The 26,311-nt window shown below is 42.9% G+C and overlaps 2 long non-coding RNA genes across 3 annotated transcripts; one reads left to right on the forward strand and one right to left on the reverse strand.

Annotated features, from left to right (window-relative positions):
* Positions 1–363: 363 nt before the first annotated feature.
* LOC123591438 lies at positions 364–4,587 on the reverse strand. The gene is made up of 2 exons (XR_006709321.1): positions 4,020–4,587; positions 364–593 (listed from the first exon to the last, which is right to left on the reverse strand). It is a non-coding gene; the product is annotated as an uncharacterized LOC123591438 (long non-coding RNA).
* Positions 4,588–4,660: 73 nt separating this feature from the next.
* On the forward strand, positions 4,661–9,175 carry LOC123591442. Of its 2 annotated transcripts, XR_006709326.1 has the most exons (3): positions 4,661–6,277; positions 7,244–7,301; positions 7,877–9,175. It is a non-coding gene; the product is annotated as an uncharacterized LOC123591442 (long non-coding RNA). The 2 variants fall into 2 exon arrangements; XR_006709325.1 differs by having other exon boundaries at positions 4,661–7,301.
* Positions 9,176–26,311: the final 17,136 nt, after the last annotated feature.

The following is a 26,311-nucleotide window of genomic DNA, read 5'->3' on the forward strand; positions in this document are numbered from 1 at the left end:
GAGCTTGCTTAAGGTCCTCTCTCTTTCCCTCTGCCCCTCTCCCCCACTCACATGCACTCTATCTATCTAAAATAAGAAAGAAAAAAAAAAGGGGGAGCGTCTGAGTGGCCTGGTTGGGCTGGTTGGGCTGTGATGGCTCTGACTGACTCAGGTCATGATCTCATGCTTCATGAGCTCAAGCCCCACATTGGGCTCTCTGCTGTCACCTTGGAGCCTGCTTTGGATCCTCTGTCTCCCTCTCTATGCCCCTCTCCCACTCACGCGCATGCACCCACACTCTCTCTCTCTCAAGAATAAAAATAAAGAAACATTAAAATAAGTAAAATAAGAAGAAAAAAGAGTGAGCATGTTTGGAGGCACAAATAGTCAAACAAATGTTTTATTTGTTGCGTACAGAAAACCAGATAACCAAAGGAAATCCAAAGTGGAGAAGGGAGGCCCAGGAGAAACACATCAGTAGAGGGCTGGAGCCTGTTTCAGATAGGGTTTGAATTCTTGTTTTGGAGGGTAGAGTGGTTAGAAGATATTCCTAAATTCAAGTGTTGAATGTGCTGGTCTTCAAGCTCTGAGCTGAGCCTTTTGCCACTGAAGCCCTGTGGAAAGCAATCAGAACCATTTAAATTTGACATTTCACAAGCTAAAAGCAGCCGCTTCATGCTCCTGTGAAAGTACCTAGTGGCTTTGCCCAGAAGTTTTCTACCAGAGAGAGGAATCACTGCAGAGGATGTTTGCATCTATTTTGAATTTCCTAGGTGTGCAAGGACTCAAGGTCCCCATGATGGGTCTCCTCTCCTTCTGGCACTTGGGGAGGCCCAACATTCTGGAGAGGTCCTTGAACATTTTCCCCCAATGTCAACTGTTGGTTTTCCCAGAAAAGATCTTGAACTTCCACCTTCCTCACTTTTCCCCTCGAGAGCCTTTGTAATATCCGGTTGCTAAATGTACTGTCCTTCATCACAAGCTTTCTGAAGATAGGTAGATTCTACTGTCCTTGACGATTCTCTGGCAGCCCTTGGCATCTCTCTCGGCAAACCTCTCACCCCTCCTCAGTCATCTCAGTGTATAGTGTGTAGAAGTACCGGTATCATCTTTCTGGGTCTGAAATCAGGTGTGAGGTCAGAGCAACCCAAGAGAACACTTGGGTGTTCTCACCCACTTGGGTGGGTGGAGTGGGGGAGACTGCAGTGCTGGGAAGGGGCTGGGTTACTGATGCTGAGCTGGTATGACATTCACCCTAACATTTGGGGTCATGAGGAGGTCATGACTATCCAGGGTGGACAATGGGGTGTTGCATAAAGAGCTCCCCAGGCAAAGTTTTACAGGGAAGGAGAGTCAAGATAATAATTTGATGGTAGAAATCATTTGAAACATTTACCTAGATCAGATATTTATAAATGCAGTATACAGGAGTGTTCTTAACCTGAGGAGGAATCGACAGGGCTCCATGATAGACTTTAGGTAGTCTATAAAACCTTTGAAATCACAGTCAAAATTGTGTGTGTGTGTGTGGGGGGGGGGGGGGGGAGGTCCATAGCTTTTATCAGAATCCCAAAGAGGTATAGCACATGAATAGTTAAGAATCAATCAGTGACTGGTGCTTCCAGCATCTCTAACCAGCCCTCTAGCAGCAGGAGACTTCTGGGAGAGCAGAAACCATTCCTCATCAGTGTATCATTGTTAGAAACATTGCATAGCCCAGCCTAACCCTCAATGGGAAAGACTTCTAAGCAAGACAAGAAACCCAGGAACCAGAAAAGAAAATATGGACAGGCTTATTATAGAAACTTTTTTAAAAATTTAATTTATTTGTTTTGAGAGAGGGCATGAGTGGGTGGAGGGGGCAGAGAGAGAGGAGAGGAAAAATCCCAGGCGGGCTCTACACTGTCAGTGCAGAGCCCAGTGCGGGGCTCAATCTCTCAAACCATGAGATCGTGACCAGAGCCGAGATCAAGAGTCTGATGCTTAACCCACTGAGTCACCCAGGCACCCCCAGAAAAGTTTTTATACAGGAAAAAAAAAACAACAACTTGTAAATAAAATGAAAAGCAAATGATAAGGTTTGTTATAAAAATATTTGTAATCTACATAATAATAAAAAGTTAAGTCTTAAAATACAAAAAAAAAAAAAAAGGTTTAAAAATGGGGAAAAGTGGGGCGCCTGGGTGGCGCAGTCGGTTAGGCGTCCGACTTCAGCCAGGTCACGATCTCGCGGTCCGTGAGTTCGAGCCCCGCGTCGGGCTCTGGGCTGATGGCTCAGAGCCTGGAGCCTGTTTCCGATTCTGTGTCTCCCTCTCTCTCTGCCCCTCCCCCGTTCATGCTCTGTCTCTCTCTGTCCCAAAAATGAATAAACGTTGAAAAAAAAAATTAAAAAAAAAAATGGGGAAAAGACCTGGAGAATTCATTTATAGATGAGGATATTCAAATAGCAATAAGTATTTTAAGAAGACCCACAAACCTCCCTGATGATCAGATATGTACAAACCAAAACAGAGACACATTTCTCATCAGTTAGTTTGGAAAAATGGAGATCAATGGTGTCTCATGTGGTCATAAACTGTTGTGGGAATATAAACTGGTGAAATATTTTCAGAGAGAAACTCAATAGTTTCTAATTAAATTTAAAATGCATATAATTTTTGTTTCAGAAATTTCACTTATAGGAATTTTGTCCTCAGAAAAGTCATGCAAGCATGTACAATGTTTACTGAATCAATGTATTAGGAAATATCTGACAGCAACATAAATATTAATTGATAGTAGAATAATTTACAATACATTATGGTTGATCTATACTGTGGGATATTATGCAACCATCAAAAAAAAAAATGGTGTTGCTTTCATGTCATGACATGGAAGAAGGTCCATGTGATATTACCATGCCCCAAAAATAAATTTATACCATAGTAGGATCCTATTTTATCTTTATTATAAACTACAAAACAATGCATATATGGGTGAGTAATGTGCACGTTCATGGGTACACATTTCTTATGGGCATAGCCAAAGTTCTGGAAAAATACATATTTATCTATTAAATTTATCTCCCTGTGATATTTGGGACTCACTGTTAAAATCTGTTTACATGGGTGCCTGGGTGGCTCAGTTGGTTAAGCGTCTGACTTTGGTTTGGGTCACGATCTCACAGTTCGTGAGTTCGAGCCCCATGTCAGGCTCTGTGCTGACAGTTTGGAGCCTGGAGCCTGCTTTGGATTCTGTGTCTCCCTCTCTCTCTGCTCCTCCCCACTCACGCTCTGTCTCTGTCTCTGTCTCTCTCTCTCAAAAATAAACAATAAAAAAATTTAAATAAATAAAATCCATTTTCAGTGTGTTGAATTCTCAACCTCCGTGTACTACTTTTGTAATTATAAAACCAAAAACTCTCCTTCAGAGTTCATCTCAACACAGTTGTGATATGGTTTGTACAGAGGCTGTTTTGACCCAGTTTTGAGGGCCTGGATAGAGTTTTGTCAGGTCCCCTTCTTAAGCAGACAATTAATTTCACAACCCCAACCACCTCATTTATGGGGCTCCTCACTCCAGACCGTTATACACTTGTGCTAATCACCCCAGAGCAGGGACCAGATGATCACGGATAGCCCCGATGCCCCAGAGCCTGGTTACTCAACTAGGCAATCCTAGACTGGTTGACCTCGTTTCACGTATTCCTTCCCACAGAAACCACAAGAATGTGGAACTTTCCCACAGTTCTGTTTTCTCTCTCTGCCTTGTGACTGACCCTGGTGTTTCCCCAAGTGGTCCTGAGTGGTGCACTATGCTCTTCCCAGGAAACTGTGAGTATAACTATCCAAGACTCTCCAGCTTCTCTCTCTTGATGTGAATCTGGCCTTACTATATCTCATCCGAGGTAATATGGTTAAAACATTAGTAAAACGTGCTTGGCTGTGCTTTCAAGGGACATCCCATGAGTAGATGCCCAGTGGTCATAGAGTTAACACCAGAACTACCCCTATTTTATCTGCCTTTGCCTGGCATCTCCCCTTGGCTTTCACCATACTGACCTTTGCCTGGGTTCTGATGCTTCTTCTCTCCTGAGCTTGCACTTGATGCACCTTTGGCTCCATTTCCTGGCTCTGACTTTACCTCTCCCATCTGGTCCAACGTCTCAATGGAGCAGTTATTGGCTAATGACCTGCTGTCTGGCCCAGCTCCCAGCAAACGTGACCCAGCTTCATGGACAGTCCTATAGCAAACATGGCCAGTGAAGCCCAGAGACAGAGCAAAAGTCTGAGACTATTAGACCTGGTGCAGGCTGAAGCTTGGGTCAGAGAGCAGGCAGACTGTCACAAGTTTGGAAACTTGGGAAACCAGCACTTACCAGCAACCTCTCTGAAGCCATTCCTATAAATAGAAACGTGAGCACATTGGGGACACTGGAGCTGAAGCAAGCGGGGTTTTAGGAGCCAGATGGACACAATGAAGGGCAAAGCAAGGGAGAGGCCAAATGGGTGAGTTGACTAGAAACCAGCACACCCATAGACGAGGCAGTGCAGGTAATAAAGTGAGAGGGATTTTTAACAGCTCAGGTTTGAAACCTGGTTCTCCATAAGAGACTCTTAAAAACTGAGAATAAACTGAGGGCTGATGGGGGGTGGGAGGGAGGGGAAAGTGGGTCATGGGCATTGAGGAGGCACCTGTTGGGATGAGCACTGGGTGTTGTATGGAAACCAATTTGACAATAAACTTCATATATAAAGAAAAGAGACATGGTTCTGCTGCTTCTGTGCTACCTGCACAGACGTGGACACTTAAACCTTTCAAGCCCTAATTTCTTCATCTGTTAAGCTGGACGTACCCACTGGCCCACCCATGCCCACCTCACAGGTTGTTGTGAATTCCATGCCCTGTGTCTCTCCTCACCAGAGACCAGAGATCTAGAAGGCGTGAGAACTGCCAGTGGAAAAACAATTGACAGGCTCCTTGTGGGGGACACCTTGATTAAGAGCCAATTAGCTTCTTACATGTCTCTGCTCTGGCCCTTCTAAGGCCCTCCAAACAGGAGCTGTCATGATGTGGTGGCCATTGCTGAGCCATGGAGAACCTGAGAGGGAGGGTCCTGATACTTGGTTGGGCATGAATTCTATCCCTTTCATTTCTCCTCATGTTGCAAGTCTAGCCTCCACAGACCTTCAAATCCCATGCCCTTCCCCTCAACACCCCCTGCCCCACACACATACCAACTTTCCTCTCATCCCTCGTTGGGGCTGATGAGTTAAGAGTTACACATCTGTGTCCAAAATCTCAAGCCAAGACGTGAACTCCCAAAGCTACCTCTGCAACCCCCATCTTGTTCACCAATTCCTCGGGAATCTCAAGCAATTTCCATTATTGCCAGACACTGTGTTTCCTTGTTGCGTTCCACTTTCATACAACTGGAGTTTGTAGACAAGAAAAATACAGCTGTTACACAGCACTAACTGGGCTTTTATGTCGCTTCACAGGCAGGAGACTGGCTGTGGAGTGCCACACACCTCCTTATCACGGCTTGCGTGCTGGGACCTCTATTCATTTTATGCATTGTGTATCTCGGAATTTTCCAGGATGTGGTGAAGTCATGTTGCTTGCTCTCAGAATTATGCAAAAAGCTATTCTTTTTCTTGAGCAAGAAATCGTAGGCACTCCAGAACCCTTTTGACTCAGGCAGAGCTATGGGGTGGGTTTTCCACAAAAGGCAGAAGGAATGAATTGACACTGACTATGTTAACTAGCCCTCCCAAGGGGAGTGGGGGCCCCTGCTCCAAGCCAAGTATGAGGGCCATTCTGAGGCAGGAAGCCTTTAAAAATTCACAGTGGAGTTCAGCTCCTTTAGCTTTGGGGGTCCATTATGTATTGGCTGGGAGAGCTGTAATCATCAGTTGCCTATTTTTTAAATTAAAATAATTAGGCCAATATAATGTTCAGGAGAAGGCCAGAATTGACAGCCTCTGTTTGTCAGCAACAGGGTCCAGGAGGAACTAGAGCTGTGTAGGCCCTTTGGGACTAGCATCCTGTGAACTGAGAGTCAGGGAAGATATTACCCCACAGAGGGAGGAGGAGCAGAGGCCTTCATCCTGGAGGGAGCCCTTGGCCTTCTGCAAAAGGGGGATAAGTCATGCTTGTCCAGCCGTTGGGAGCATCTTGGGAGGTTCATGCTTCTCTCTGCTGCTTTCAGACCTCAGGACCCTTATCAGTGGATACACACACTGATTTGCCTCCACGGGTAACCACTGTAGCTGCAAGTTCCCTGCAGGTGTTAAGGGTTTCTGCTCATTTCCTCTCTGTAAGTATTCAGGATGTAATAGAAGGAAGGATGAAGCGGAGGAGGAGAAATGAAGCAAAGTGCTTGAGGAGAGAGCCTTCTGGGTGATGGCAGAGCATGGCAGCTTCCGAAGGGAAGGCCTCCTTACTTCTGCTAGGGTCACTTTGAGCTTTCACCACTCAGGGGGTTAATATTTCTGCCCCCAGAGTAGGCTACAGGGAGTGGGTGCTGCTTTTGCACTGTGGGTGTCCAGCAGCTCCTCCCCCCTGCCTACCACACCCTCCAAAGTTTGGGGTGGAACCGTAGCCTGTGGGGAGTTTGTCTCACAAACTTCATTAGGGTGCAAGCCCAGTCTCATTACTTGAGCCTAACTTTGCCACGTTAGCCTGTAGATCGGACGTTCAGAGACCCTACTGGGCCCCCATCTAACTTTCCCCGTCCTCTGTTTGTAGTGGCTCCATCTGAGTCAGACCCTTTTGGACACTGAGTGAAGATCCTCTTGTACCTCTTCTAATATCTGATTTCGTGGCTCTGTGGAATCTTATACACAGTGTCCCTAAATAAGACCTCAACCTTAGCACAGAGCTCAGCCCTCTATTATCCAATCCCTCTTCACACTGGGATCCACAGTCTCATCGAAACATTGACACATGACCTCCACCCCCACTATTAGACGTGTACCCCCAAGAAATGCCATCTTGGACTTCAATTTTCTATTCTTACCCAAAGAGCCTTCCAGAGCGAACTATCTTGTGGCCTGTTGCCTGTCCCCAGTATCAACTAGACACTTCCTGAGAAACTGATTCAGGGTCAGACTGTACAAAATGAAGACATACAAAATGGAAAGGAGAATTCTCTCTCCTCCATCTTTCCATTCCACCCCAGAGAAAAGATGTTCATTCTTGTTGTAATCACACCATAACTATAAATAATAGGTTTATTTCTTTATCTGGATTCACCAACTTCCAGCTGCATCTATTGCTCTAGGTAATGCTTATGACACAAAAAGTTGGGAAAAGTTGGAGCCATTGCTCTATCTGTACTTGTAAGTAAATCTTTTTTCTTACAACCGCTCCCTACCTCCTAATGCCCCCTCTTTGATGCACTGTGTCTTCAAAGCCAGTAGGTGTTTATGAATGTGAGGGTTCACGTTGGGATGGGCTTTGATGATGACTGGCAACGGTGGCCATTTGGGACATGTGTTAAAGGAGAGGACAGACGGCAGAGTGAAGCTGGCATTCCCCTGCAATTTTGCATTCTTCCACTATTTCTCCTGCCCAGACAGCACTGGGCTAGGCAGGGTCCTAGGCCTGTGGGTAAAAAGCAGATCAAACACCATCTTTGTCCTCCACATCCGGCAACTGCTGCTGGTGCGCCATGGGCTGCCAGCGTCCCTTCCCAGCCCCACCTGTTCTCACACCAGCCAAGGGAACTGATGGGCCACAGACACTTCACAAGCATCAGAGACTTAGAGAAATGAGGCAAACCTGAGAGACGAGATGTGGGGGGGAGAAATATCTGGCCTGAGACTCCCTGCTCACCCTCTCTTCGGCCGAACCGACCTCCTGCCTTCCTCTTCCATTGTCCTACAAATCTGATGTCCTCCTCTTCCCTTCTCAGCTCTGCATCGGGCACTGTCATGACCCAGGGAGGAAAACCAAAAGCCTTCAGCCATCCTCCACACAGGCAAATTCTCACTGGCTGTTTTCTTCTAAGACTTCAACTTGAATCTACTGGGGCTTCTCCATCTGGATCTACGCTGTCCAGTAGGATTGTCGCTAGTCACATGTGTGGCTATTTAAATTTAAATGAATTAAAATTAAATCAAATTAAAAGTGGTCAAGAGCCACTTGTGGTTAGTGGCCACAGAAGTGAAAAGCAGAGAAATGAAGCAGTTCCATCCTTACAGAAAGTTCTGATCTATACCTGACTCTGAGCTCCCGACTCCCCTTTCCTCATATTTCCATTCCTTTGTAATATACACAAGAAAACACTTTTTTTTTTTTTTTTTTTTTTTGGTCTAAACCTCTTCCTAGTCAAGGCTCCACTCATCTCTGTGTAAGGAAAGTTTGTTCAAAGATTTTCCCTACGACAAAGGCCCACCATTCCACCTCTGATAAGAATTGTACCTCTCTGCTGGAATGCTGAAACACTGGACTGAGTTCTCTTCTGCTTTCGGGACAGGGATGGGATGCAAGCCAGCCCCCAGGGGGCCCAGCAGGTCAAGGCCAAGGAGGAACCTGAGTGCTGGACTTAGATGGGCAGTCTGGAAGACTCTGTACAGACACTGATGATCAGAGCTGAGCAAATCGGAATCAGGCACTTGGGCAAAGCGTGAAAGACCATATCTAAAGATTAGCAGACCGAGAGAAATAGAAGCGAACAGTGAGGTCAGTGAATTCAATTCTCTTATCTGAAGAGGAGAACCCTGAACTGGTTAAACAACCGGCACAGCTGACGATGAAAGGCCTCAAAATCTGTGTAATGCCGGAATGTAGCAAACAGATCGACTCACAATGAAGTGCAAGCACATTAAAGAAAGTGCGTGGTGCTGCGGGGAGGCCTCACCAATGAAATGAGCACGCTTCAGAAAAAGTTTACTCTAGAATGGAATGGTTTTAAATAACTCCCACTTTTCTTTTGACTTTTGGCATAAAATGGGAAAGTCACCCTTCACAACACAGCAAGAGTTGAAACTCACGACTCCACGTGAGTGCGTGAGTGTGTTTGTGTGTGTATGTTAACTAGGAAAAAAAATCAAGAACTTTTGTTGCTGTTGTTAAATACCAACAATACTCACGTTGAAAACAATGCATTGGTCTACCCAGAATGAAGGCAGTGAGGGGCACGTAGTAAGCAATCAATGAGTACTTGTTGATTGATTGAAAATAAATCACAAAATAAAAATATAAATTAGGAGTTTGCGCCTCTGCTGACCATCCTTTCCCTAGACTAATGAGTTGTTTATTTCGCTGGCGACAGCTTCCCCTTAGGGTTTGTTAGTGCAAAATGGTGTTTACTGAGGCTGGGCATGTGCTAATCAGTGTTAGAGATTAGTCTGTACCTCGAGCAGTGGTAACTCCAGAGACAAGACAGCGGGGACAAAACTTCATTTGTTTTCATCTCACAGTGGGTTCTGATTTAATTCACGAGTCCTATAAACAAGGAATTCTGTGATTGGCATCTCAGTAAGTGGAGGGGCCCTGTACACTTGGGACATGTCCTGTGTTTGAAGGGCTAAGAAAGAGGCACTGGCTGGTTAGGAATTTCAAGCCAGACAGTCAGGTCTGTAAGCAGGAGCTGTGAATACTTGTACTGCATGTGGCTTGTGCATGACGCTCACATTGCCAATAATAGCAACTGAATGGGCATTTGTTGTTTTTACTGCTAAGTGTCCATTTCTCCTTCTACAGATGAAAGCGATCTTACAGATTGCTTTGGAGGGAGTGATGTTTCTCTTCCCGCCCCTCGTGTTAAAGCGATGGCTTACTAGCCATAAGGAAGACACTCCAAAATGTAACATCTCAAAAAAGACACAAGGTTATTTGTCTCTCATATGACAGACAATCCGGAGCCAGGAAACAGGCTCTGCTCCATGCGGTCAGCCCGGGACCCAGCTTAGCAGGGCAGATCCGCCATCCTCCTGGTTGCCAAGATGGCCCCAGTCTTTGCCATTTCCACCCAGCGGGAAGGACAGGAAACACGGAGGAGTGCCAGTCCTGGAGGTGTCTACGTATCACTCCAGCTCATATTCCGCTGGCATGAACTTTGTCCTTGACTACATTTGGCTGCAAGGGAGACTGGAACTTAGAGTTTCCAGTCAAGCCCCATGTGTTGCGGCCATACTCTAGGCAAAAGGCAAGCACATAATCAAAGCTAAGGCAAAGGACGCCGTCCCACAAACACTCTCCCTAGAAATCTGAATCTTGAGCAGCGTGGCAAAAAGCCTGGAAACGGCTGGAGCCGGGCCAGCTCAGTGGCAGCATCCTGAAGAGATCGTCGACTGATTTCTGCCATCCGCACTCCTGGAACCACCCTAATACTTGTCTGGCCTTTTCACCTCTCCCCATGGCATTGCTGTAGGTAGCCGTTGTTGTTCTGCTAACCCAAGTTGGTGTTCACTGCTTCCAAGAAAGACGCACCTGATCCAGCTACCTCTCGTCAACCACCTAACTTCTGTCCCAATGACAAAGATTTCTCGCGTGTCACCTGTTGCCAGACAACGTTCTAGGCGCCGGGTTCCATCATCGCGCCCTCACTGAGCTCTGTCTGCTTCACAGCCACATCCTCTGATTTCCTGTGAGCAAACCTCCTGGCATTCAGGGCCCTCTCCTCACTTTCTCCCCGGCAGCCTGAGACTCCGGATCGCACTCTGCAAGTTTCCCACAAGGGCAAGCGCGGGTGAGGAGATGATCAACACGGCTTGTGCTTTCCATGGGCATTCTCACTTTTATTTTGCCTGGTTTTTTATGTTTGCAATATGTAAATTAATTGCCAGTGCATCTTGCAAGTAGGTTATGTCCGGGCAGCGATCTGACTATTGCTCTGCAGCCTCAACAGCTCCACCAGCCATAGGCATAATTTTGGTGACAAGCTGGAATTTGCATATTTAGCAGGCATCAGTGCACTGCGTTCCGGTGCACCCAAATGAGAATTCCATCTTCCTTCAGGCTATTATTACCCGCATCCAATACCAACAAGCACATTCAAAAACAGATGCCTTCATTAAGGTCTCCCCTTCACCTCATTGTCATGCAAATAGCCCAAATCAAGGAGTCTAGAAAGTGCCGGAGAGGTGACAGGAGAGCATCTTAAATAAGTAGCAAGTCAGTGTTCAGGGCATTCCTTGATTAATTGGGAGTTATAGCAAAGTGCTACAGGCTTCAGCCAATGGGAGCTTGCTGACACCAAATTATCTTTGAATACCTCCAGTAACTCTGAGAAACTCCCTCTCGCCACTTCTGTCGAGACTTCGAGACTTCGTGGGGTTTCTTGTTTTCCCCACCTTCCCTTGAGGCGTGGAGGTGGGATGGAAGCAGGGGTGGGGCTTGGAAGGAGTTGCCTTTTGCAAATATTCCAGCTAATTAGCAGAGCGCCGGCCGGTAGCCCAAGGGGCAGGTGTCTGGGCAGTGTCTCCGAGTCTGGAGTCTGATTCGGGTGGACCCTGAGCACTCAGTAATAGCCCTCTAACAGGTTTCAACCCTAAAGATATGTGGTGGCATGACGGCATGAATAATTCAGTGAGCATGAGGTCTTGAACCCACGTTTTTCTCTCATAAAGAGGAAAGCTACGAGCCTCAGGTACCAAGTTTCCAACTTCTCAGAGCTAAATCTCGCTCTTTCAGAGCTTGGTTACTAAGTGCTGTGTAGGTGTGAAAAGCCTCATTACCATGTAATTTTGTTGGGAGCAGACTTCCAAGTACCTGCTTTACTTTATATTCACATACACAAAAAAGATCAAAATGCATTTTATTTCCTAACAATAGCCAATTTGGCTATAATTATTGTGGAATACTGAATTTTAAGGCATGGCACCCAAGTGACTCCCCACGTCGCTCCCTTCCGTACGTGAATATATTCTTATTTATTGCCTTCCCCATAATGAACTTTGAGATAAACAACAGAAAAAGTAATTTGTTTTTTGACAATGCTGAACCTTTGAATAGAGAAAATCACACAGTTAAACACAGAGCGCAGTCCTGTGTGGTAAGTGGTATCCATGGCAACCAATAGATTTTATGCTAAGTCTGGCCTTTAAAAACATTTCACGTTTACCACTGAGAAAAAGATGGCCTTGATTTAAAAATGATACAACAAGTACCACGAATGGGCATGCTTTCTGCTCTGAGCTGCAAACACAATTAAGAGGCATCTCCTCAGCCCAGATCACCTCAATAGTATCTGTGTCATCCTTGAGGAACATCACGGCCAGCTGCAAAAAAAAGAAAGAGGTTGAATATTTTGTATTCTGCTGCAGGGGCTGCGAGGCAGTTTGTTTTTTACTTGTTCTCCTTGTATTTAACACCAGGAGTAAAAAATAGGGAGTAAAAATAGCACGTTTCCCTCTTATCTTAGTCTGTGATCATGGCGACAGTGAAAATATTATGGCCTGCTTATCTTGGGAGTAGCTCCAATCATGCCCGCTTATTATAACTTGAAATAATGGATGGAGAAATACCTACCATACCAACTTCAGACTGAGCGACGCTAAATTAGTTTCTGTTCACATTTAGAAAGTTGGGTACCAAAAATGGAATGCAGTTGTGGCAAAGAGAGGATGTTGCCTTAATCATACACTTAAATAAAATGAGAAAGGACAAGCCCCCTTCTTCTTTAAAAGGAAAAAAGAGAGAGATTTGGTCGATGATGCATCAAAGGAAGGAAACATAATAAATGTCTTTGGGAGGAGTTTGTTTTGCTGAGCTATTTGTAAATGCTTCGATAGCTCCCTTAACATGGCATTTCTACGTTTTTTTCCCCAAGATGAGTTGTCCTTTATTCCTCAAAATGGGATTATCTTGACCATATCAAGAATTAGAGAAACCTCGATATATTTCGTCTGAAGGTATTTTCAGCTGGAAGGCTTTTGCAATTGGCTGGTGTTATGGGCTGAATTGTGTCTCCCTCGAATTCGTGTGTTGAAGCCCTCACCCCCAGTAGCTCAGAATGTGACTTTATTTGGAGATTGGGCCTTTCAACAAGTGATTAAATTACAGTGAGTCTGCTGGTGTGGGTCCTAATCCAATCCGACTGGTGTCCTTATAAGAAAAGAAGATTTGGACACACAGAGACACACAGGGGATGTGCATTCACAGAGGGAAAATGACGTGAGGACACAGCGAGAAGGCAACCATCTGAGAGCCGAGAGAGGCCTTGGAAAAAACCAAACCTGTCAACACCTTAAGCTTGGACTTCTAGCTTCTAGAACTGTGAGAAAATCCGTTTCTGCCATATAAGCCACCCAATCTGTGGCATTTTGTTATGGTAGCCCTAGCAGATCAATGCATCCAGGGCGGGAGTGAGGCATCCTTTTACAGAAAGAACAGCTTTCCAGAAGGTGTGTTAATCAATACATTGGGGAAGAAGGTCAGGATGGAAGGAAGCCTCAGTTGTTCTATCTTCCCTGAAGCATGGGGGTTTTCTGGGGGACAGTATTTGTCTACTTCACAAATACTTCTCCTACCTCCTCTGACTCAGTCGTTCTTATTTGTCAGTGGCAAAAAAGACAATTTTGTGACACCTTACTGTCACCTTTAATTAAGCAAGGATGCTTTCTGAGCCATCCACATTTCATAAAGACAACAGCTTACACTTCTTTCATATCGCCAAATACCTGAGCAGTGACATAGACCCAGGAGGGTGGTGATGCCAGAAAGGAATGCGTGTGTGCAACGGGTGAGGTGGTTGGGGTGGGGGCGGGGGGTTGCTGTACTTTGTTCCTAACATTCATAAGCTTTGCTTGATGCCTGGGCCTCAGGCCCAGGACCACACATCAGCCACCTGCCCAAAGGCATGGGCCATTCATCTTTCTGAGATAATTTTCTTCTTTCAGTCCACAGAGAGCTCTGGGCTATCTTTGGTCAGGGAAAGAATGTTGACTGTTTCACATACTGAAACATAAATCACTCTCTCTAGGCCTTGTTAACTTTTACTTATAAACTGTTTTAATGTAGAACTGTCAGGACCCTGTGAAAATAATGGGTGGTGACAGGTTTAGGATTAAAATCTTCTCAGGTAGTTAGGGTGGTGAGTCAGGTTATAAATTGCTTTTAAAGAGCTGAGGCATGGACTATGAGCTTCATATGCTTACTCCAAATGGACACCAATGAGGCAGCTGGGACAAGTATATGCTAGTAATTCATCTTAATTATTTGTCAGCAAAGCCATCATAATAAGAGATGTCTTTCATTTTGATTAAAATGACCCTTGGTAATCTCTAAAGGGTCTTGTCTGAAAAGCACCATTGAAAAAGAGAAGTTGAATCTTCTGGGGCTTGGGATTTTATGTCTCAAGCAAGGAGGCCTGAATCAGAAAAATATACCAATGGATGTGAAGATATAGCTCAAGTGTCCAATTATAGACACATCCATAATTCTCTCAGATGACCTCATTTGCTTCAGTGCCAGGGCATCGGTGGACTCATAATTTCTCTTAAAACACATCATGTCTCAGGGCTTACTGGATAGGGATGGCTGTTTATTCACAGAGAGCTCAGGCTTTGAGGAAGGACCAGGACCTGTCATTATACCCCACAGAGAAGGTATATATTGTCTAATGTAGAAGTTCAATGAGTGGACGAAGCAGGCAGCAACCATCTCCAGCCATAGTGAAGCGAACAGGTTTCTTGGGGGGCTCAAAAGAGTGTATGGATGGCCATCAGGGGAATGAAACTTGAATGGGAATTTAGGCAGGAACCAGGTTAAACACTGGGTGAGTTGAGAAGAGCAGACCCACACTGCTTGGGGAGCCTACGGGAGGACAATGGCCACACAAAGTCATCTTCAAGGGGTCAGACTATCAGAATCCTCTATTCTTTCATTCAGTAAACAGTTATTGCATGGCTACTATGTGCCAAGACTGCTCCAGGGCCTGTGTACCTCTACGAACATAACTGACAAAAACCTATCTTCTCGTGGAACTTACATTCTAGGGGAATCTGTTACTCCACAGGAAGCCTCATTCACCAAATGGGACGAAGGCAACTTACGTGGTTTGTTCCTTGTGACAAGACTTGCCTGGGAAGGACAGCCTCAGGCAGCTGGGAAAACACTTGCCAGGAAATGAGCTGGAGGGGTTGGCTGCCTCAGAATCACACATCCTCTCTGTCCAATGCTTCTGGTGGAGAAGCCTTTCCATATCTTGGAGAAGCTCTACAATTCAATAACAATTCACTAAGATGTTTCTGACTCTTAAAACATGTAACTATAGCTACAGACAAACTGCATTACAGGGCTTCAGAGAACCATCTGCTAGACTTTAATTTGCTTCTTAGGACTGAGAGGATTATAAATCATGCAGTAACACATCTAGGAACATTCTTTCCTCCATATTTCAGCTTTAAAAAATTATACATAGTAGTATCAATTACTTTACCCTCACCCAGAACCTCTCATCGATGGACAGAAACAAAATCTCATTCATATGATGTTCAGTTTTACTAATATGATATGCTAATACAAATAGAAAGTAATTTGAAATACTTTTCCATAGGAAATTTTTCACATTTTTTTCTCTGTTAAATCTATAAGGCTATGTCCATGTCATTCCAAAGAGTCATTAGCAGACTTTGAGACTTAACAATTGAAGGAACATATAAAACTCATGGATAAAATTATTCAGGAAAGATAAGATTTCCAACCCACTATCCTTAGGAAATGCACTTCACTTTGTATTTCTAATAATCAAATCTTCCATTTGCAAACATTTGTTGAGCACCTGTATTATGCCAAAGCCAGGCCCCTCTTAGGAGCTCTCAATTTAGTGGCAGAGAAAGATGTGAACATGAAATCGCATAAAATATGATATGGTATAAAGAACTATGTTTCAAGATACCATGGATGCACAAAGGTGGAAGTCTTTACCTCTGCCTGGTATGTGGTTCCCAGAGGAAAGGACATTTTCACTTCCTTGGGGAATTCCCAGAAAACACAAACCGCATATGTAAAAGAGGAGAAAGAAAGAGCATGGAACATTCTGGCGACTACAAGTGCTTCAGTAAGAATAGAGCCCAGGGTCCACGAGGCAGTGATGAGAGATGAAGCTGGAAATATTGACTAAAACCAGATCATGGTGAATCTTTTCAACTCTATTCAGGGATTTGTACTTGATTTTAAAAATAAGCAGCCTTTAGAGGAAGGTTACTTTTTCTGATTCACCTACCAAGTGCGTACTCCATCATCTCTGAAATAATGAGATTCCAAAATGGTACACTCTGTGCCCATGACACAGAAAGAAGTTAATGTATCCATCTAAGGATCAAACCTTGTCCTTGTTTTTTATGGATCCATGCCTTAACAGTTGCTTTGACTTAGAAAAATAGTTTAGTGATCTAGGAAAGAAGGGGCCTATCCTATAAAAGGACAGTGGTCCCGTCTATGGCCATACCACCCTGAATGTACCCTATCTCATCTGATCTCAAAAGGAAAGTGGTCCCAACTTTGAAATCCAAAGTATGGGTAAGGAAGATTAGTATCTTTCTGACCTCGGAGACCTGAGGTTTCTGCATCTGAGGCTCATCCGCCCAGACCATATCTCTTAGGGAAGCCCCTAAACTGTACAGCTATGAAACTTGGAAGACTAAAGTTAGGGATGAAGGAGGGGGCTGAGAGCCAATTAATACATCCTGGTTTTTCTATGTCTCTTTGCCCCTTGTCACTTAAAAAAAATCATATAAAGAATAATGTCCAGGGAATGTTTTTCTTTAGATCTTGCCCGAACTACTTTCAGATGTGATGAGATGGCATTCTGCCTTATTTAACAAGCCTGGAAAAGAGGAGTAAATGAGTTGATATGACTGGAGAATTTTGAAACCCTCTCTTTAAATGGCACTCATTTGTTTTATAGACTGGATGGGATGAAATTTAGCAAATCATACTTGCCTTTCATTGTGGAGAAGATTGGAATCTGTTGACAGAACATTTCTACTTGGACTCTCATGGTTTTACCTCAAGCATCCATCAGTTGCTCTGGGTGCTTTAAGTTTTCCTTTCACTGTCATTTGCTGATTTCCACCACAGAGATATTTTAGCCAACTAACACTTCTGTGGAGAGAGAAGGTGTTGGCGGATTGAAGAGAGCCCTGTCAATTCTCCCTATTGCATTCTGAGCTCTGACAGTCTCTTGATTTGTAGGGTGGGACAAAGCACTTAACCTTTGTGTCTCCAAAAGCAAATGATAAATTTTGTCCCATTTACACTGTTTATTAACAGATGGGAGTTGCACATGACTAACTGCTTGGTTCCTTCATTTCTTTGACCTTAAGATGCCAGCCTCGCACGAGGGGTTGCTATGCAGAGATGTATAGCATGCAGAGCCTCGGAGGAGGTGAGCAGCAAATGTTTGATGATGATAATGATGATGATGAAATTCACTTGACTTCTTAGCAAATGCCAAACTCCCTGCAAGATAACACATGTGGAAGCTAAGCCTTATCTACTATGGAGCCCTGGAGGAAGCTGTGTAAAGCAGAAAATGAAAGTGAGGCCTCACCAAAGCTGAACATACCCTATTTTACCATAGAAAAGCCACTGATAATAACTAAAGTGGTTCAAAACCAAATGACAGGTCAGATCTTTGATAAATTACCAGAGATTAAATCAGCTAAGTGCTATTGACACTTGGCCACTAAGCCCAATGGGGATTCTTTGACCCGGGAAAACACTCATCACCACTATCTTGGCAGTAGAGGAGAGAAGCAATGAAGTCATGGAGAGTCTAGCCTTCCATTTTCCATTCACTTTATGAATCTGTTTGTCAGGTTGCTCCCAAAGTCTTCTGCATAGCAGCAAAGGATACTTCTTTATCCCCAGATGAACTATAATTTTCTCCTGCATTTGTGTGTGTATCTGAATCCATATGAAGTTGCAGGGAAAGATTTAGAGCTTTCTCTAAACTCATATTTTCTAAAATGTGTTCCATAGAATGCTAGTTTCAAAGATACTCCTAAAATTAAAATTCCTTCAAGTAAGTTTGGGAAATGTTTTCAAAACGTATTTCCTAAGTGCTGGGGATACAGTGATGAACAATTCATTCAGTGCCTGAACTCTCATGGATCGTGGCATGAGGTAAGGTCAGTAGAAAGACAGAGATGGATCATGTCAAGTCTTATAAACCATGGTAAGAACTTTGGCTGTTATGATTAGAAAAGGCAGTCACTGGAAGATTTTAAGAAGCTTTGTTCCTGTATATAATGGAATACTAAAGTCTTCAGGAGCTTCTGAGAGGAAGAAATCTGTAAGACTTTCTTTTACGTAATTATTCCAGTTTACTTGACTTATAACACCTACTAAAACATTGGGAAACACAATGTTGAACTTGAGAGGGAGATCGCTTTGCCCAACTTTGATGCCCTTGCATATTGTGCCTATTTAACACTAAGATGCTATTCCTGGTCCAGAATTTTCACTGCAAAATTGTTCCCATTTTGAACCTTGACTACTCTATGCTTTTTCCCACTCCTCTGTTCACAGTGTTGAATTACTGTTGTGTGGATTCATTTATTTCTTCCCCTGTATTTGTGTAGGTTAAGTGCTATCATTAATAGACCTAGAAAAGTATACTGGCTCAAGTATCATAGAAATATATGTCTTGTTGATATAATAACTATAAAAGGCAGGTGAATAAGTCAGCGGTTATCTTTCCTCCCCACAGTTCCACACAGTCATCCAGAGACCCAGGATGATGGAAGTTTTGCCATTTTCAATACATGGTTTCAAATTTTCTCTGGGACTCATCTTTATTCTAACCAGAGTAGAGGAAGAGAGCATGAAGAAGTATATATATGCAAGTGTGTGGGGGGTGGGAGAGTCATGAGACAGGGCCGGAAAACACCCAACACTTCTGCTCACATTTAGAACTAGAAATTATCAGATACCTGAGTGGCTCAGTCAGTTAAGTGGCCAACTTTGGCTCAGGTCATGATCTTACAGTTCATGAGTTCGAGCCCCACTTCGGATTCTGTCCTGACCGCCAGATCCAGCAGCCTGCTTCAGATTCTGTGCCTCCCTCTCTCTCTGCCCTTCCCCTGTTCACACTTTCTTGCGTGCATGTATGCATGCTCAAAAATAAAACATTAAAAAAATTTTTTTTTAAAGAACTAGAATTGTCACATGACTCTACTTAGGTGCAAGGAAGTTAAGAAATGTAGTCCCTGCTTGTGCAGCCACAGTCTATACTATGGATGGCTTGCCTGAGGTATGTTGAACAGCTACTCTTTTCTGCTACACACCTACCATACTACTAGCTCTTTGAAAGATGAACTGTAAGTTTTTAACGCATTCATCTCTGTTAGTTTCATAAATATATCATGGTTCTGGCATAAAACATATGTCCAGTAAATTCTGGTTGAAATAAGCAATGGTGTGCCCCAATTTTAAATATCTCAACCAGGAGGATGGCAAGAGTTGAAGAGTTACCAGCAAACAGAATAAGGTAGGTATCTGGTATTTCAGTCCCAAAGAGATATACATTGGCAGAGAAAGCGGTTGAACTTGAAGTGTAATTTCTCCCATGATTTATCTAAAGGAAGCCTTAAGCAAAGCAGAGGCAAATTTAAAGACAGGCATGAGATTTTCAGAGGCTTATCTACAAGTAAGGAAAGTTCTACATTTCTTCATTGTGCTTTTGGCTTGGAACCTCTCACCAAACAGCCTGAAATGCTGTCAGACATCTTCTGGGTCATAAATCACACAGACGCATGGTGAGCGCTAAATCAATAGAGTTTCTAATTTTTGAAAAAGTGGGAAGGTGCTTATATAACCCTGCTGGGGAAAGGGAAGGCCATTGGCAGCTTGCCTTGTTTATCCTGAATCGGATTCACATTTGGAGGCCTCTCCACTCCCTGGAAGCCCTTTTGCTCAGATGGCACTGGAGAAAATGCTGAAATCTGCAGTCCTTGGACACCCTATTTCCCCATATTATCTTGTTCTAACCATAGTTCATTTTGCAATTGGACCTGACTAAAGAGATGTGTTTACAGTGTTGCACACTGTCATACTGCTAACATTTTCTCTTCTGTAGGAGTAAGAAGAGGTGGGAGCTGGAACAGAACGAACATTTATCATCAGGGACACCTTCCCTCCCAAATGTGATCATCATACCTCTTCAGAGAAAGAAAGCATTTTGGGTGCTTATTTTGTATGATCAAGAAGTTTTCAATCCCTAGCCCATAACACCCCCACAAGATGATCTCAAAGCAAAGAACATCCAAGCAGAAACAGCCCGTACTTCAGCCCTCTAAGCTGCTCTGCCCAACCCACCCCCTTTTTTATCTCCATCCAAAGATAGCTAAATGCTTTGGGCTTTCTTTGGGGTGAAAATGTGTTATTCTTTTGAGCAGAACCAAGGTGGGGAGAGGCGCCAGCAGCTTAATATACCACATACATGGTCCGTTGAATCAGTCCAGCAAATTTCACTGGAGATAGATATCAAAACTGCCCTTCACGGACCAGGGAGAGTTAAGTGGGAGAGAGATAAAAAGATGTGGCATAAATGATCAAAGCAATAAAACTCACTGCTCAATTAGTCCCTCGGAGAGGCAGGAGGTAGAGGGGATTGGTGGCTGAGGAGAAGTTGTATATTTGCTCTGCAGGGATCATGTTCATTTACTAGTGTCACCCAACCTGCTTGATTCAGCTGCAGAATTCAGACTGGTTGTTAATTTTATGGGAAGTCCACCTACCTCACCCCCTCCTCTTCGGTTACTTTAAAATATTAGCCAGTTAAACTAAGGATATCCATCATCCTATGCAAAGCATGCCTCTCTGTTTTGATGGTAGGAGAAGAAAACAGTATTGCACATACTACAACTATTGCTGGTAATTTAGGTTTCTTTCATTTGCCCCAAGCTACCATTATAGGACACACTGAAAGCAAAAATTCTTTAGGGTCCATCTGGCAACTTCTAGACATATATTCTATATGAATATATGTTTTTATCGGCTCAACGTTATAAGCAAGTCTTGATATTAAGCATTTCTGGCAGCAGCTCCCAGCCTGACCCCGGAGGGTGTTCTAGGAAATCCAGAACTAGGGCAAAATTAGCTGTGCCCCAGAAAATCTGGTCTGTCATTGAGAAAGAGCAATTTGTATTTTTGAATTTTTCCAATCTGGTCTAAATTAGCCCTTGTACTGCCAAGGTCTGGCTACCTAATGAGAACAATTATTTCTGGATCTCAATTAAATTGAATTAAAGAAGTATTTTATTTGTTTTTATTTGTAATTTTTTTCATTATAAAAGTAATATAGCCACATTATAGAGAATATGAAAAATATATTGGAAAAAAAGACTCTCATGATCCCCTGCCCTAATAAGACCACTGTATCAATCTTGGTGCAACTGAATAATATTTAAGGAGCATCTAAATATGGGACAGTGCACTGTGGTGCGACAAACAACTGCATAACAAGAGCATAAAGTAAGAGTTTTGCAGGCTAGTTGGGAAGGCTGTACATGTGCATGTAACTCAAGTAACAGAATGATACAGTGTGTGATATGGTCCAAATGACTGGTACAGGCCTCAGAGGGAGGAAACAAATAAAGGTTAGCAGGTCAGGGAGAGCTCTACAACGGGCATAGGAAAAATGAGCGGCACTCTGAAAGGTGGACAGATATGATGGGGGAGAGGCTGCCAGATCAGCCAGGCAAGGGAAGAGGGATCGTGGAGCCTGGACAGAACTAGGAAGTGAATCTAGCATGTTGGCAAGAATAAAGAATTTTGGCTGAAGGATTTACATAGGGGAAAAGTCAAGTAGAAGATCTGCTAGAAAGTATGAGCCCTGGTAGTACAGCCTGAAAAGTTCTTGTGAGAAGGGATTGTGTTATCCTGCTCACCAGCACAGTATCTGTCACATAGTGGGCACTTAATAAATTATTGTCCTACTACTCACTGATGTACATCTTCAGACCCACACAGTGCTCAAGCAGTGTTTTTTGACTAAATCAAAGGATGGGGTCAGGTTATAGAAGGTCTTGCTCCTTCCTCAAGACTTGCAAGAGTCTTCAAATTCAAGAATGAGTCTTGCTACTGGGCTTTTTGAGTCAGAGTTGGGGGAGAGACAGAATGAGAAGGCGGTCTGAGAAGGTGTTGTTGTACCAGAGTGACTGATGGAGTGGAGAAGGGGGAGCTTAGAGGAAAGTAGAGATAATTGAAAATTATTATAATAATCAAGGAGAGGATGTGATGAGAGGCTGGAGGAAATGGTAGCAGGGGAAACCAAAGGGAATGGAGAGAGAGGAAGGAAGGACAAGTCTGAAGAATAAGTGGGTATTATAGAGAGTGGTCTTGAAGGCAAAGTCAAAGCTTTCATGAAAGCCTTGAACTTGGAAATCTGGAGGTATCAATGAGGGAAACTGGGTCAAAAAATGCGCTCTCTTAGCAGGAAAAGAATATATTCCTTTAATTCCCATCACCTATTTCACCCATCCCCCTACCCACCTCCCCTCTGGTAACCATCAGTGTGTTCCCTATTGTTAGGAGTCTATTTCTTGGTTTCTCTCTCTCTCTCTCTCTCTTTCCTTTGCTCACTTGTTTTGTTTCTTAAATTGCATATACGAGTGAAATCATATTTGTCTTTCTCTGACTTTCTTCACTTAGCATCATACTCTGTAGCTCCATCCATGTTGTTGCAAATGGTAAGATCTCATTCTTTTTATGGCTGAATAATATTCCATTGTGTATATATACCACTCCCTCCTTATCTATTCATCTGTTGATGGACACTTGGGCTGCTTCCATAGTTTGACTCTTGTAAATAATGCTGCTATAAACATAGGGGTGCATGTATCCCTTTGAATTAGCGTTTTTGTACTTTTTTTGGGTAAGTATCCAGTAGTGCAATTCCTGGATCATAGGGTAGTTCTATTTTTAACTTTTTGAGAAACCTCTATACTGTTTTCCATAATGGCTGCCTCAGTTTTCATTCCCACTAGCAGTGCAAGAAGGTTCATTTTCTCCATATCCTCGCCAACACTTGTTGCTTGTGTTTTTGATTTTAGCCATCCTGACAGGTGTCATTATAGTTTTGGTTTGTATTTCCCTGATGATGAATGATGCCAAGCATCTTTTCATGTGTCTGTTGGCCATCTGGATGTCTTCTTTGGAGAAATGTCTGTTGATGTCTTCTTCCCATTTTTTAAATTGGATTATTTTTTTGGTGTTGAGTTGTATCAGTCCTTTATATATTTTTGGTACTAACCCTTTATCAGTTATATCATTTGCAAATATCTTCCCCCATTCAGTAGGTTACCGTTTAGGTTTGCTGATTTTTTTTCCTTCACTACGCAGAAGGTTTTTCTTTTGATGTAGTCCCAATAGTTTGTTTTTGCTTTTGTGTCTGTAGGCCCAGGAAACATATCTAGAAAAATGTTATTATGGCCAGTGTCAGAGAAATTACTGCCTGTGCTCTCTTATAGGATTTTTATTATTTCACTTCTCCCATTTATGTCTATAATCCATTTTGAGTTTGTTTTTGTGTATGGCATAAAAGAGTGTCCAGTTTCATACTTTTGCACGTAGCTGTCCAGTGTTCCCAGCACCATTTGTTGAAAAGACGGTCTTTTTCCTGATGTAGATTCTTGCCTCCTTTGTTGAGGATTAATTGACTATATAATTGCAAGTTTATTTCTGGGTTTTCTATTCTGTTCCATTATCTATGTGTCTATTTTGTGCCAGTATCCTACTGTTTTTATGACTACAGTTTTGTAATATAATTTGAATTCTGGTTGTGATACCTCTAGCTTTATTGTGAATGATAGTGAATATTAATTCATGTTTAATATACTTTTAACAATTTTAAAACATTTTGTTTACTTTATGGGCAGATCATATTATAATTTTTTTTTTTACCTTGCATGTGGCTAATGGAAAGCTGACACCAGAGAGTGTCAGCTCTGCTGGTTTCTTATTGTTTGCTTGTGCTTCTATTAGAAGTAGGGTGAACACATGTTCCAGTTTGCTTAAGACATTCTCAGTTCACACCAACTTTCTGGAATGATGATTAATAGTGCTTCCTTTCCTCTCAAAAGAGTCCCTCTTTGGATGATAAATTGGAAAATCACCCTATTAGTACTATCTTCAATTTATTGTTTTATTGCAAGAAACCTTTTAAGCCACTTGTCCAGCTTGGGTGGGCTAGTTTGGTTAAAAATAAATGATACAATCCATAAATCCACTTCATGGGCATGTATAAACATATGTGCTGCAACTGCCTTCAGTAAATTCTGGGACCACTGTCAATCTCTCCTCATGTGGGCATCGATTCAGCCTTAAAGGGCCACTGTGTACTACACATGACCCATGACTGTCTGACTTGTAGACTGAGTGAAGGATCACTATCCACAGAAATACAAATCACTAACAAAGTAATTTCTATCTTAGTTTTTACACAAAAAATAATTAGGTGTTTGTTAAAACATTCACTTTAGTGAATTGCCACATGCTCCCAGTGGGGATATCCATTCTACTTTGGGATCTTGGAGGATCTACCTTACTCCTGTCTCTATCTTTGGCACTGTATCGAGAACATAGGAGGTGTTTAGGGTGTTCAAGGAATAATCAGTGAATGAATTAAATATTTGAATGAATTAAATTCAAATAAAATGCGGAACTGGAAGTGGTGAAGAGAAACTAATGTCTATTGAATACTCTTCTTGAACTCGATGCTTTTTTTGTTGTTTTTGTTTTTCTAAGTTTTTATTTAAATTCCAGTTAGTTAACATACAGTGTAATATTAGTTTCAGGTGTAGAATATAGTCACCCAACACTTACCTACGACACCTGGTGCTATCACAAGTGTCCCCATCACCTATTCAACCTATCCCCCCCCCCACCTCCCCTCTGGTAACCATTAGTTTCTTCTCTATAGTTAAGAGTCTGTTTCTTGGTTTCTCTCTCTGTCTCTCTCTCTCCTATGTTCATTTGTTTTATTTCTTAAATTCACATATGAGTGAAGTGATATGGTATTTATCGTTCCCTCACTGACTTATTTAGCTTATCATAATACTCTCTAGCTCTACCCATGTCATTGCAAATGGCAAGATTTCATTCTTCTTTATGAAGTATATATATATATACACTTCATCCGTTTATCATGCAAATGAAATATAAACCTTTTTACCGAGAGCACAATAGTGCACCTGTTTCCCTCATGAAAATATGATTATGTTCCACAGCAAAGGGGCTTAAGTAGGAGTGACATATACCTCAGGGCTTCAGGGTCCATCCTGTTATTAGCTGTACAGCATATTCTGGGCTGGTGGAGTCACACAGTTGCAGGGCATAGTTGGAGTTCTTCTCCTTAGAGTTCATTTCCAAACCAAAGCAAAGAAGATAATCAAAATGACTTTTGGCTGGAAGCTGTGTTGAGCCATAAGAAAAGGGGGCCTAACTCACACAACTTTGCAGAGTGAATTAACTCGGAGGGCCAAATGGGAGAACTATATGAAGTACACACACACACACACACACACACACACACACACACCACATCTTCTTTATCCTTTCATCAGTCAATGGACATTTGAACTTAACACTTTCATTAATGCTTTCATTCAGGTATGCTTTATTATTCCATTCTTGCAGATGAAACTGAAGTTCAGAGGAATTACATAATTTGTTCAAAGTAAGTGGCTGAGTCAGGTCTGCCTGACTTCAAACCCATATTCTTGCCAAGCACTGGGAGCATAGAGGCAATATTCACAGGCATAAAAATCAATGAGTTTTTCAAGGCAGAGAATGTAAAGTCAAAGAAGAAAATGGCCAGCGACTGAGTTTGGGGAGTTGCCTACAGGTGAGGACCAGAGAGAGAAGGAGTGAACGGAGAAGTATGAGAGAAACCAGGAAAAGTGCTGGGTGCTGACATCTGCCAAGGGAGAAGAGAATTTCCTTAGTAAAGGATGACACATTCAAGATTTGCCACAAACCAAAGAAACAGGGGCTGTGGGAAGAGTGACTGGTGACCTCTGAGAGTGCATGATAAACTGTATGGATAAAGGCCATGCCTTTGAGAGTTTAAAGAAAGAGTGATTGATGAAAAAATACAGAGAGAAGCACACAACTCATTTGGGAAGCTTCTCACTGAAAAGAAGTTGAGGGCCAGGAGAACCAGGCAATGTTTTCTCAAGTCACAGGAAATTTGCGCATTTGTGAAGATGTAGCAGAGATGATTGGGTGTTCACTGGATAGTCCAAACAGCCTCCCACATGTTCCAGGCTTCTTTGCAAATAGCTTTAGGGCTATGTGATTATTTCTGTCTATGGGCTCTGAGCGGGTGTGACATGAAACTTTTAGTGGAGGCTAGTAAGAGCTGATGAGTCTTCTCCATCACCCTTTCACGGAC

Source organism: Leopardus geoffroyi, chromosome B1 (genome assembly GCF_018350155.1).
Source record: "Leopardus geoffroyi isolate Oge1 chromosome B1, O.geoffroyi_Oge1_pat1.0, whole genome shotgun sequence".
In the NCBI taxonomy this organism is placed as follows: domain Eukaryota; kingdom Metazoa; phylum Chordata; class Mammalia; order Carnivora; family Felidae; genus Leopardus; species Leopardus geoffroyi.